Here is an 11,839-nt window from a genome sequence, read left to right as displayed (position 1 = left end):
CTTTTACAGCCCTGCCACCCCCAGGTGGACACAGATGGGGTGCAGGATGTGGGGTGGCCTGTGCTGAGTGGGATGATGCTGTTTGTCACGGCATCAGGTCTCCAAGGGCTAGAACTCTTGTCTGGGGATGGAGCAGGACTTGATTTTTGGATGAAACCATCTCTCATTCCTCTGCATAATCTCCTGCCTGACCATAAACCCAGCTGGGGTGGTGTGAGCCTGGGCAGGGGGTGATTCACAGGCATTGGGGTGGCCCTACCTGCCCTGGCACTGCTGGAGGGGGCTGTGGCACGCTAGGCACTGGGGAATGAAGAAGCAACTCTGCAAATGGCCTTTGAGTCTTGGCTGGAGCTAAGGAATGGGATGTCCCCACACTTCACATCTGCACGGATCCTGCAGAGCATTGGGGTGCTGCTTTTGGGCACTGCTCTGGGGACATTGGTGGCATTTCCCCTTGCAATGGGGTTGGGTGGGAGGATGCTGGTGGGGGTCCCAGCAAGGGGACCCTTGCTAGTGCTCTTTGCTGTGCCCATCCCCTTTCCCTCCCAGCCCTGCTCATGAGCTCCCATCACAATCTGCTCGGCGCTCAGGGACAATATCCTGTCTGCAGTATTTAGACACGTGTAATAGAGTATATATATGTATCCCCCCCCCTTAAATCAGATAGACCCCATGGTGGAGGCAGCTGATAACTCCCCCAGGCAGTTACAAAGGCTGGCAAATTTAATTAATTCTTATAATCTCTGACAGAGGCAGTGAGTGGTGTGCAGGGAGAGGGAACCTTTTGGCCTCTTTCCCCCTGGGAGGAGAAGGAGGGGAGGGCAGGGGAGGCTGCAGCCGCTGCCCAGCATCGGGGCTCCATGGCTGCATCCTGACGGTGCTGAGCAAGGATGGGGCTCCTGCCTGGGTGTGGGGCTCTGCTGGGAGGAGAGGAAACAGAAACCTGCCAGCCTGCTGCTCCCGGGCTCCATCCATCAAAATGCAGGCACCTAAACGCGTCAAAACACAGGGACTGTATAAATATCTTTTTCCAGGGACTAGAAGTATGTCTAAATAAAACAAACTAAGCTTGACTGCTCATCCCAGACAAGAAACACCTGTAAATTGTGAGGTTTCTGGGACACACTGCTGGAGCACACCCATTTCTGCTTGGAAAAATATTTTTGAGTTCAGTGGGTGGTATTTATCTCTGGTGGTCGACTCTGGAGCTGGGAAAGCAAAGCAGGGCTGGATGCTGCAGTGAGCGGCAGATCGGATGCAAAAAGTGCGGAGCTGTTCACTGGTGATGCTGGAGAAAGGCAGGAGAGGAGGACATGGGTCTGCCGGTGTGATGGGGACACACTGGTGTGTCCTGCTGCCAAAATCTTCTGTAGCTGGTCCAGAGGCTTCAGAGCACCTTGGAGTGTGATTTTGAGCAGAGCTGGTGGGACACTGGCACAATAACCAGGGAGGAGAAGACCGGCCCTGCCTTGCACAGGGTGTTCAAACTCCCTTCAACTTCACCGACGCTGATCTACTATTCAATTTTCATGTTCCTATCCTAAAAGAAGCTTTGCTTTCTTTTTTTCTTCTCCTTTTCTCCCTATCACTGGCCATTGTGTTTTCATCTTACTCTACCAATAGTTCATTTTCATTTGACATGTTAATCTATGCTTCTTTCTGTAAAGATAACTCATCCCTACTTGATGGCAGGAGTGCATAACCAGGAATATTTTACTTGCTTTGAAAAGATGGTGGAATACCACGTAACCAGATGTGAGCTGGTGTCATACAGACACTTTTAAGAAGCCAGAGGTCCCTGGCAGAGCCCTGGTGGGAGGGCTTTGCTCTCACTTGCCGGCTTTGAAGCTGGGGGTCATGATGCTAGGGAGGAGCTGGATGCTGGGACCCCCCCATCACCACCCTTACACACACACATTTGCACTGGGTTAATTTATTTGCTGCTGTTTATCAGATTTGCAGCTGGCTTGCGTTTTTAGTGCTGTTTGTATAAGGAGCAGCATCAGTGTACAACAGCGATTATTTCTGTATAAATAAGAGCATGGATGCTGTTGTCTGATTCTGATGGGCCCTGGGGTGGGAACTGAGCTGATGCCACCATGGGTGGGGACATGGGAGGTACCGCACAAGGTGGCAAACGTCACCAAAAGGAAGATTTGACAGCAAAAGCTTCCCAGCTTCCCCTGCCCCCCTCCACTGAAACCGCACCGCTCCGGGGATGCTCCCGGTGCTGTTCCCTTAAACACATAAAAGGGCTCCATCTGGTTTTCATTATTCAAATGAGCTGACAGGGTAATCAATATAAATGCTTAAAGGTGGCCAGGATCGGTGTTTTCTCTGCTGCAGGACCAGGTAAAAGCTCTTGAGTGGGGGTATTAGCTGCTGCCCCCGTACTGGGAGGGTGTGGGGGGACAACGTGGCACCACAGCCTGGGCTGGGGGTCACAGAGGAGCGTGTGTCCATGGCCACTCTGGCAGATGCCGGATTTAAAACAATAACCTGCGGTACTTCTGGCTCTGGCTGCTTTTTTATTGCTAATATACTGCTAATTGTGCTCTGCTGTGTGGTAATACTAATAAAGCAAGATTTAGAAAGCAGGAGGCTTAAGAGAGTAAATCAAGGGCATGGCACAGCCTCGACAATCTGCATTGCAATTACACGCAGCTCCTCAACATGCGGGGAGGACGAGGGAGCCTATCACAAGGACCCGAGTGCAGGGTCCTCATTGCACCCCAAGCTGCTGTGGCTGAGGGGTTTTGTGGGTGCTGGACCTTGGGGTGGGAGCCCCGACACCTCCCTGATGCTGAAGGACCTGTATCTCTGTGCCCTTCCCAGCAGCAAAGTTTTCCTGAATGGTGTATCCTTCTGGGCTGCCACCAGGCTGCTTTTTTGCTGTGTTGCCATGGAAATGTTGCTTGTGTGTCCCCCCCAGGCCCTGCAGCCAGTGAGTACCACCAGCCTCCCCTCTGGGGACCAGTGAAGGGGATTTGATGGCTTTCTTGGGGGCCACAGTTCCCATCTCTCCAAACACTCAATAAAATATTATTAAAAGACAAGAAGAGAGAGGGAGGGAGATGGGCACCCCCAAGTTATTCAATCTGTGTCTGCTGGTCCCCTATTGAAGCTGCCAGTGCCTGCATCCTTCTGTGTGCTTCATCAAACTGGTCCCTGCCTGGGAGCAGGGTCACGCAGAGACAACCACCGTAATGAGAAGGACTGAAATTGCTGTGGCAAAGGCTGGGGGTGGATAACGATGTCCTCCTCCCCACTGTCACCCAGCCATAGGCTTTTCTAGCCCCGAGCAATGGGAGGGCCAAGGCGAGGCCATTCCTGTTCCTTCTCCTTCCAAACTCTCATTTTCATCTTGCGTTATGGCATGGAAATGTTTGACTTTACAGCCTTAGTTTATATTGCCGGGAAGTAACTTAACCGCTCTCTCTAAGTGTTGAAGCTGCATTTCTTTTTGATGATTTCAAAGATTTATTAAGTTCTCCTAGGGAGAACGAGGTAAAAAAAAAAAAGCCAACAACCAAACCACGCCAGCAAATAAGATTCAGTGGTAGGCCCAGCAAATAAACTGAAAATATATGTGCAGTGTTTAGAGATTTTGCTGGAGCGTTCACTTTTTGCCAGCTCCTGTCTACAAATGCACCTCTGCGATGCTCAGTGTTATCCTCGATTATTGAGGCTTCGATGCTCAGGACTGTTACTCTACAAACTGTTGCTTTTAAGGTTCCCCCTTCTATTTTGGGGTTCAGATGCAGGAGCCAAACAGGATAATCAGAGGTTTGCTGTTCGCTAATGGCCTGTGCACCGGGAAATGTTCATCCAACCCACTCGGCTGATAGGAAAACATAGTAAGTGTTCTCTGAGTAGAAACCTGGAGCGGTTCCTGGACAGTTGTGAACATGAGAGATGGGTCCAGTTCACCACCCGAGTTAGTTGCAATTAATTAATGGACTTGATCTATTAATTTACTCCCAAATCCAATCATGGGGTGGATGAGGTCACAGCTGGCAGAGAAGTACCAGCAGGATGCAGAGTTTTCTGCAAAGTAAATTAGCAGCATTTAATTTCACAAGAGTCCAGAAAAAAAATACGTGTTAAGAAGTGACAGAGGCCTGGAAATGGGCTGGAGCCAGGAGAGGAACAGCCAGCTGTGAGGTGGGCAAGAGCCAGAGCCAAACTTATATCTGAGGATTTGGGTTCTTTCCCTTTCTATTGACACTTTGTGGAAAATGAAGCGGCACAATCTGGTGGGGTGGTGCTGGCGTTGCTGCTGCCCCAGCCCTGCCCATTTTACTGCAAATGCTCCTGATAATTAAAAAAAAAAATAAAGTGCAGGGGAAATGCTAAGAAACTACGGTGTCAGCTGTATTTGGGGCTGTGTTGAACAGGGGATGCTGTGTGCATCCTGGTGGTGCTGGCACACCGACAGCAAGGGCCAGACCAGCCCTTCCCTGCGAGGTTCCCGGAGGTGGTTGTGCCACGTTAATGTGAGTATCTCTTCTAAGGGAAGATACTTCATTGTAAAACAAGCTCCTTTGCAACAGCGAAGGGGAAATATTTGCTTGGGGAGGAGACCCCAGGGAAGGGCAGAGGTTAGAGCTGGGACTTTCCACATTCCTTATAATTTCACCTTTGAGAAAGCTTTAGCTTCATCTCAGTTTTACCACTGGAGTTCCAGTTTTCTCAGCACATTGTATTAAAATAACCTTTTGTCACTGGCACTTTTTTCAGCCCCTTTGAAATACCCTTTGTAGGGGTGATCAAGCCGAGTAGAAGACACTCATTGCAAGCGCATTGCTGTGGGGTGCCGGGTGCTCCCCGAGGGAGCCGGGGATGTGGGCTGAGCCCGCTGGAGCCGTGAACACCATAAAAGCTACTCTCTTGGCCCCCAAAACAGGCTAAGAATGCTTGGCTGCCTTTTCTGAAGGGCTTGCCTGATGTGGTGTATTACTAGAAGATCCTCTGCTTCGAGGAATAACCTCGCCTTGCAGAGAGGAGTTAGCGGTGATGCCGCCAGTCGTTAAAAACAGAGGCTGGATTCTTATTGTGCATCTTCACATGCTTGAAAACCCACCATCCCTTCTGCAGGGAAATGCAGGAGGATCCTGTCTGGCTTGGGTTTCTTTTCACATGAGCCTCCGTCTTTGGTGAATGCTGAGAAAAAGCTTAAAGATGCTCAGGAGGAGCGGGAGAAGGGCTCAAGTGCTGTGAGAGGGAGAAAAACATCTACGCACCCTCCCTTATGGGTTTAAGACATCTCAAGTGAGCTTTCTCTTTTTTATTTTTCTAATTGGTACCTGCTTCTAGTGCTGGCAGTGCTGCTCAGTGGTGTGTTTCAGACTAGTGTTGAGCTGGCTTCTGATTTTTACCAAAAAGGACCATTTTCTCCCCGTTTATTTTGCAGGGGGATTTTTCTTCCATCCCTGCAGGCAATGATTCTTGAACTCAAATTGGGGCTCTCAGGGGGTTGTCCAGCCCTGTGCTGACACAGGTATGCTCTCCAAAAGAGCTCTAACAGTTGAAAAATCCTCAAAGGAAGGTGAAAGACAATGAATTGTGGTTTCCAGAGCCCCACAGGTGTTTTACTCCCCACCCTCGCTCCCTTTCCCCTGGCACCCAGTATTCCCCCAGCCCAGGCAGAGGGATGCTTTACCAAGGGAAGCACCTGAGATAAATCACCGTTAATCTCTGCTCGCTATATGTGAAGGGTAATAGCTCTGCTGGTTGTTTGCTCACCGGTTTGATGAGCCAATGGAAAATAAAGTAATATTCCTCCTCCCTGCTCCTATGGAGGCCAAGCTACTGTGTTTGAGTGTGTGATGCTTTGGGGAGTGTTGGGAAGATATCCTATATGCCGGCAGATATCCTAGCTGAACTATCAAAAGCAATACCGGTAATCCACCTGCCCGGGGAACTGGTCTTCCAGTTGTAGCCTCAAATATTGCAGCTTTCCGCATTAAATCTACCGATTGCTGGGTAACCAACTCAAGCCATGTATTAGCACTCAGCGGGGACCTGGGCTGTCTAAATCTCCCCACCAGTGATACTGGAAAGGGGTTTCCTGACACCTAACCCAACCCTTTCTCTCCTCCCCATACAGGATGCAGCAAACAGGTTTTCTCTTTCACCTTGCAGCCACCATCTTCTGTATTTGCAGTCTCAGTTTTGCCCTTGACCATCTCTTCTCTGGGTTAAGCAGCTCAAATTCATTCAACCTTTTGTATTCCCCAGCTCTCCAGGATTGACTTCACTGAATTAATTGAATTTATTAGCGGGTTTTTGGTCCAGGAGGAAGGAGAGTCCTGTCCCAGCCCAGGCTTATCGCTGGGGGCAAGGTTCCTCCTCTGCCTTGGTGCCTCAGTGGCCTTTGGAGCCACACAGGGGCTATTTCCAGCAGTTTAGGGAGCTTTTTCAGCCGTGCCTCTCTTCAGTGGTACAAACAGCCTTGTGCCAGCTGAGAAATCACCTCTCAGCCTCTTTATCTTTATTTAAGCCCATCAGTTTGGCTTTTCCTGAACGCAATCCAGCACAAGTATCTGGCTGTTTCTCCCTCCACATATATATATTTAGGTATTTTCCCACATCCAATTAATTCAGCTCCTGCCACCAAAGCGTTGTGCAACCTCGATCTGTCCTGCCCTTCATCCTTCTGCAATAAAGTCATCTTTTGTTAGCAGCTCGCTGCTGGGCTGTGTTTCTCCATCAGGCTTGTGTAAAACACCCCCAGAACATGTTAGACAGAGGTGTTCATTACCCTGTTCTGCAAAACTTGGCACCAGGGAGTGGAAGGAAAGAGATTCATTATATTCTGCAGAGGTACCTGAGCCTGAGACCCCCAGATGAGAGGCAGCCGGAGGGAAAGAGAGCTCGAGCAATGCTGTGATTAATTGGGAAAAACTTGGGGCTGTAACCCTGGGAGCTGGGATGGAGCTTGCCAGAGCATCATAGTGGGTTTTTTTAGTGCCAACCTCTGTATTATCATCGCACTGAGCGATAGTGCCAGGGAAGCCACACTGGGCTGCGTCTCTGAGCTTGCTCGTGGAAACTGGGGCTCAGGGAGTCTGCACTTTTTCCCTTTTCCTCATCACAAACCCTTTGAGGTAATGGAAATTTTTTTTCACTGACGATGCATTTTATTTCCATCCTTTCCCCTCCCAGCCCAGGGTTAATAAATCCAGCCCAGCTGGATGGTTCAGGCACCTCCAGGGAAGGGGGTTACTCTGCAGGGTCCATCCTGTACCCCTAAGGTTGGGGGTGTCCTGCCAGCGGGGTCTCACTCCGAGGGGCCTGGGGAGATGTGGCTCTTGCCTGGCTCCACATTCCCTCGCCGGCAGCACAGAGGCATTTACTGTCAGAAAAATTAATTTTTTAATTAAAAACGGTTTTTTTGGTGGTGCTTTAATGTCTGGGTCTAGAGTAATTATTAGTAGCTCCAGGGAGACTGCGCTTTAGAAAAATTGTTGGTGCTATTGCAAAGGAATTTATCTGATGAATGTCAGCCTTCACATGTGGCTGTCGGTGAGGATGGACGCGGAGGGGAGTCCTGCTGCTCCCCAGCAAACTGATTAATCATGGAAAACAAGGCAGGGCTCTGCAGGTGCTGATTTCCACCTTGGGGAGGTTGTGAGCAGCAGCGTGGGCTCCCTTGCCATCCCCTACCCCACGCATGGGTCCCAGGACATGGCTAGAGAGATTGCAGAGATGAGGAGCGATGGTTTTGTCTCTTGCTGGATTAAGGAGGCAGAAGAGCATCCAAAGAGGGTGTGAGCAAAGTCTTGGGTGATTCTCGTTCCCATTCACTGTCCTGGGTGGGAGCAGAGGGGCTGCTGTTGGCTGGGGGGTGGGAGAGCTCAGAGACTCCCTCGCTGTGGAGATTTAGACTTGCGTGAAGCCAAATCCCTCTCTCAGCAGAAGGGCAAAGGTTCCCTGAAGGAAGCAGCTTTTTCCCCAGCTCTTCCCGTCCTCATTTCTTATTAGAGGCTTGTTCCTGTCCTGAACCAGAAGGGTTTAGATTCCTCCCCAAACTCCTGTCTCCCGACGTTTTTGCTGTGCCTGTTTTAATCACCGTAGCCCTTGGTGCTCTGGATTTGGGCTGGCCTGGCTGTGGGAGATTAACCAGGGCACTGGAATGAGCTGAGCAGAGAGAGCAGCATCAAGAGAACGTAGTGTGAAGGACCCTATCTGCTTGTGCATCCCCCTCTCTACAGGTACCTCCTGGTGGTGGGGTCCCCTAGGGTGCCCAGGGAACGGATGGATGGATGGATGGATGGATGGATGGATGGATGGATGGATGCAGCAGGAGGTCCTGGGCTTCCTGGGGACAGGAGGGACCAAACTCTGCATTGCTCAGGATCACCTTCCCCTCGCAGCACCCATCTACCTGATTTCATCAGAATGTCATCGGCTGCTGCTCTAATGGGTTCTGCAGGCTCCAGGCAAAGCCTACCCTTTGTGCTCAATTAACAAGCTGTACCTTGGAGAGTGGGAGGTAATATAAATATTTTCCATGTAGTAATAGGACTTTTTTTAAATTTCCCCTTTTTTTATCTTTTTATTTTTTCTGTGGTGCTGTCATTATAATATTGATTTGACATCCAGGTGTCAGGAACAGCTGGATGGCAGAAAAAATGGCAACTTTAATTCGTTTTGCAGGCAGGGAAGGGGGGAAGATTTTCCTTCAGGCTTTTCCCCCCCACCTTCGCTCTGCGATGCTCCATGTTCCGCCCTGACAGGAACATTTATAAACTGCCACTGTGGGGAGTATTATTAACAGCTCGATTCCTTAAAGATGCAATTAATTATTCACCTGCTTCCAAATCAGTTTAAGCAGCTTCTAAGCTGCAGTGTAAATAAAACCTTCCCAACTCGCCTCTCCTCTCTCTCACGCGTACACACACACACGTATTCCTGGTATTCATAAAGCTGAGCTATTTAAATTGAGCCAAACTAGCAGTTATTGTAAATTACTGCAGCTCCATTGCCTTCCCGGGCACTCTGCTGAGTTACACCAGCCAGGATTTTAACTCATCCTTGTGGGGATGGCAACTGTCTCTGTTTTCTCATTTGCTGTATATTTAGGCTATTTTTGCCTTGTTGCTCAATCCCTCCTGTTTTGTTGTGCCTCCCCCCTTGGCCCAATCTCCCTTTTACCTGTTTGCTATTTAATAACTCATCCTCTAAACGATCCCCTGACTTGAGCATCAGTTACAATGCTGTTTCTGGAGGTTTTTGTGGTGTTTGTTTTTTTTTTTTCTCCTTTTTGGAAAGATGTTGATTAGGTCCCAGCTGACGGCTGCTTTCAAAGGAGAAAATACTGACTGTGCTGCTGGGGTTCTGTGAGCAAAAGGCTGCACCAGCCCTGGGAGAGGCTGATTTGGGGACCTGGAGGGGAAAGGCTGTATTTGCTCTCCTCTTGCTTCCCTGGCTTTGGATGTCCACAGCAGTTTGAAACAGCTTTAGGGTTACAGTGTTGGGTCCTTCATGGCCTTGCTGGGTTTCATTTATTGTGGTTAGGTTTCCATAAATAAACTCCAAAAAGAAAAAATAAAACAAATCAAATTGATAAAATCCCCTTTCTTGTTGCAGGGTCCATTGCCGGCATGAACACGGCCGCCTCCTTGCAGGCTTCAAACCGGCCAGGCCAAATCTTTGCATAGATTAGCCACTAACAATGGAGTTAATAACGATAATGGCCCAAATGTCTTGTGCCTGCGTGAGATACACTTAGAAAAATCTCCAAGCACCAGGTAATCACTGCATTTCATACTGTCAAAGAGATCAATCATGTCGAGAGCCCATTCATCAATCAGCTGTGCCAGGGGCTGAGCAGGCAGGAGGGAGTGCAGGCAGCGCCCAGCGCCATGCACCCCAAAAAGCCGCTCCTGAGGGGAAAGGGGGGTGTCCCATGGGATCAGAGTGGAACTGGGAAGCAGGATGCTTCAGGGAGGTGCCAAAGCCGTGGTGGGCTCCTGGTGAAGCCCCCGCTCTCCTCCTCTCCCCTCTCCTTTCATGGATGCTCACTGAGATGGTCCCCTCTATGCTGCTGGGGCTTCCTCTGCTGAAGACAGATTGTTTGTTGCTGTTTCTCCATCTGGCTGGAATCACGTCTGTCTTCTGCCCTGTTATTTGTTGCCCAATTGCCACTTGTAACCCATTCTTTCTCCTTTGCTTTCTACCAAGGAGATTTCCTCAGCACCCCACGTGGGGTCCCTGGCCACCCATGCTGGTAATCCTGCCCTGGGGGACTTTGTGCTTTGAAAAACAGGACCTTGCTCCAAAGAGCATCCATAAACGCATAGTCCTGGCAGTGGTGAGCCAGCAGGCAGGGAAGGGGCAGCGGGAGGTGACGAACAGCCTGTCCCCATCTGCGGGGACGCCGGGGCGAGGCTGGCAGCTGTGGGCACTGAGCACAGCCCTGCAGAGGGGATAACAAGGGGCTGCCAGCAGCATGTTACAGACAGCCTGGCGTCTGCAAATCCATAGCAAGCAGGGCTCCAGCTGCCTGCCAGGGCAGGATTTTGGGCAGAGGATTTTACCCCTTATTCTGAGTCTCTCAGCCATGGGCTGCAAACCTCCCAGTGAAAAACCATCTCCGCTGCTCTGCCAGGTACGGGGAACTTAAAAACCCCTGTAAGCACTGGCGATGCTCACCTGCAGACAACCAAGACGGTGCATCCAAAGGCTCAGCACTCACTGCTGAGTTTTAACTTTGATATCTGTGTGGAGCCCTCAGTTGTACGGCACCTTTATAATTCATGAGACAGATATTATTGCAGAGCACAGCCCATTGCCCCAGGCTCAGTGATGTGCTCTCCAGAGGTTGACCCAAACTGCCTCAAAAGCAGTAAACCTTCCTCACAGCTCCCTGGCCAGCATCTTTGCCTTCCATAGTGTGGTACCCAGCTACCTCAACACCCCTGCCAAGGATGCTGCCTAAAAGGTAGCAGCATCTTTGCCCTCATGGCGGCTCCAGAAAGGGATGCAGGGTGGGAAACATGGCAGAGGGGACCCTGGGAGCCCCCCATCTGGCTCTCCCCACTCACAACCGTGCCTGGCCCATTCCCTTCTTTCTCCTGGCAGCAACCCTCTCTTCCTTTGCTCTCCTTTTCCCCACTTCTGGGAGGCTGGTTGATTGCCTGGCTCCCTTCATTAGTGTGATACCTCCTGGAAAATTGGTAAACAGAGGCGTATGAATGAGGTGTTGATTGCAATCAGCGGGGGAGAAGGGGGGCTGAGAGCACTGGAGAGGCCAAGGATGCTTCCCAATCACCCGGTGGCCCGGGGCGGCTGCTGGAGAGGATCCGCTCTGCGCGGCTGGTGCTGCGGAATCGATCCTCTCCAGCAGCTGCTCAAGAATCCCCCCGCAGAAAGAGATGCTCACCCTTCCCTCGGGGAAGAGCTGGCTGAGGTCTGGGGGAGCCCATCCTTGATGATAGGGTGGTGGGATGAGGAGGGGATGGGTGCCAAGACACCTCCTCTCAGGCTGATGCCAGTGCGCAGCAGGGTGGGAGCACCCTGGGGTGCTTGGAGAACAAGAGCTTAAAGGGATAAGCATGATCTAAAGCACATCCTATTATGAATCTGGGCAGGCTGCAATGGAGGGGATCCCTTGCCTGTCTGTTTCCCTGGTATCACTGAAGATGTCATGGGGAGGCCCTTAGGACGTCACTGTCGCCACCCAGGCCGGGTCTCTGGTCCCCTCCCAGCACCACTGCTCTGCAAAGGTGGCCTTGGCTTGCTGGCACTAAACTTCTTTTACAGCTCTTGCCTAGAAAAGGCAACCAAAATAGGATCCCAGAGGATTATTCCCCAGTAGGAAACATGACTGCCG

Source organism: Patagioenas fasciata, chromosome 12, assembly GCF_037038585.1.
Source record: "Patagioenas fasciata isolate bPatFas1 chromosome 12, bPatFas1.hap1, whole genome shotgun sequence".
Taxonomy (NCBI): Eukaryota; Metazoa; Chordata; class Aves; order Columbiformes; family Columbidae; genus Patagioenas; species Patagioenas fasciata.
The sequence above is the reverse complement of the archived record's forward strand: the minus strand, read 5'-3'. Positions refer to the sequence as shown.